Below are 2,424 nucleotides of genomic sequence, written 5' to 3'. Positions count from 1 at the left end.
GTTTAATACCACTTAGAGTCTGGGTGCTGATAATTACCCTCGCCTCCGGCTTGGGTAATTATCAGCACCCAGACTCTAAGTGGTATTAAACAGAGTGATAAAAACCTCCGGAGCACACATTTATTCCCTTATTAAACCATAGACAGTTCCTTGCTCTATGATTAAACCATTGATCTCCATATACACAGACTGGATAGGACATCGCGTACGAACGTGCGTCCGCGCGCGCGTTTTTTGAAAAGGGTAAAGAACACAATTTCGCATTCGAGTTGTGTACACTTTCGAACGGACGATTAAAAAATGAAGTTGGGTTTTCTTCGGTTTCTTTGTCGTTTTTGAAAGAATTAAAGAAACAGAGATCTAAATTGATCAAACTCGACGAGGAGTATAGTCAAGGTGTGCGCAGCATTAGATTGCTGGAGTGGGGAAGTAAGGAGCGTTGAAGAATAGGACAATTATTCGCAAGTAAGTTGTTTTTTAACGAGGCCTATACAACATGGCACGGAGGAATATGTACATGGGAATGACAAAGCGAATTATGTCGCTCTGAGTTTGAGGGGACGGGCCTGTGTGGTAGCTAGCGAGATATTCTGTTCAAATTCCATGCGAACTAGGCCTGTCATGCTCAGTGGTCGGCATCATTTTTCTTTAAAAGACATAGGCCTAAACGTGCATGATTGACCCGGCAATGGCAATGAACAAAAGTTGACTTGTTTAAGATAGTTTATTCGAATAACTTTATATGCAAAATCTGATTGAATTATGTCTGCCTTGGCTTAACGCCTACCGAAATGTTTCTATTCTTTTCTTTATAAAGAGAAACCGAGGAGATGGTTTATGCTAACTTACTGCACAACTGGCCGATTGACCTTCATATCAAACAAAGAACTTCAGCAAAGCCATATAGCAAAAACCACCAGCTGCAGGACCGAGCCGGACGAAAATGGAGAACTTCACGGAGGGATGGAATCGACTGTATCATCCACTGAATGGAACATGTGTGTGATAAGCATCTGAGCGTTTGACTTAATCAATTTTTACGATGTGGAACTGTTAACATTGATTGATTTTGGTTTTGGAAAGAAGTTGTGGAGTTCAATGCAAGTATTTTTATAAGCTCCCAAGATGACTGTCACATTATTGGCAGTTTGTATGGTGAAGAAAGCAATGAGTACTTTTACGGTTTGAAATTATGTTGTGTACGCCGTTATATAAGATTACTAACTATAGCCATAAACACCGTCATATTCGCTCACAAAAACGATTCCCATTACACTTACAAGTAATTATATTTATTTTCAGAAGTATAGCTTAACATTTAATTGCAAGACCGTGCGTAGCTTGAATTATTCTTTGACAAAATTAGTATAGTACTATTTTGGTTTGTGATTCATCTCCTTTCACACAATATCACAAAGAGGTAAACGATGTCATTCCCTGATCAATCTAGGGACGGGAAGAAGTTTTTACTGATTACTTTGTAAAATTAAGGGTTTTTTTTACCTTTTAGATTGTAATTGGTTTATGTCCAGGTTTTTTAATAAATATATCAATCATTTGAATGAATCTCCATACAATTTCTCGTGTGAGTGTTCAGTTAAAAAATATGATGTCATTTCAGCATATTATTAATACAATTATTCATTTCGTTGATGGAGTAATTCAGTGTGCTCTAATGACCAATGTGCCAAAAATGAAATGGCAACAATCATTTTGGGAGGGGAAGGGATTTTAAAAAAAATAAGGGAAAAGGAAATTGGGGGTTCTTGAATTTCGAAAATGCATAATAAGAAAGTGTATATCAAGAAAGTGTGGAAAAGCTGTTTGAAGGGTAACTCTTCATCGTTCAGGTTTTTTTTTTAAGATTGTTTTGGAGGAGCGCTTGAACTCCCTCCTGTAAGAACAATTTCACTAAACAATCCATTTTCCAAAGTAAACAAAGTGAAAGCACAATGCGCGTTTACCCGTCTGACAGTAAACGCGCCGCCATTGTTCGGCCGCGCATTCGTGCACAAACACGGCGCGATGTCCTATCCAGTCTGTGTATATGGAGATCAATGTGTATATGGAGATCAATGGATTAAACCACGGACCATGGTTTTAAACACCTCACCCATGTTTGTCAAAGAGAAAATTATGATAAAGTACTAAAGTAGGCATTACTCGATATACGCTGCGCACTCGTCCGGATCCGCTATCCCCGCCCCCCCCCCCCTGCCTAGCAGACCTTTATAGATCAATGATGTCATCGTTACTTAACTTCGTCCCCAGGGCTTCATTATTGTCAACCTCGGTTCCAAAATTGACAGACCTGCAGCGAACGTATATAGTAGGGGTTTGTGTGCATTGATCTCCATATACACAGACTGTGTATATGGAGATCAATGGTTGTGTGTGCCGCTCGACGCGACCCATCGGAACGAG

This window comes from Patiria miniata, unplaced genomic scaffold (genome assembly GCF_015706575.1).
Source record: "Patiria miniata isolate m_02_andy unplaced genomic scaffold, ASM1570657v1 HiC_scaffold_11, whole genome shotgun sequence".
In the NCBI taxonomy this organism is placed as follows: Eukaryota; Metazoa; Echinodermata; class Asteroidea; order Valvatida; family Asterinidae; genus Patiria; species Patiria miniata.
This window is presented reverse-complemented; position numbering follows the sequence as displayed.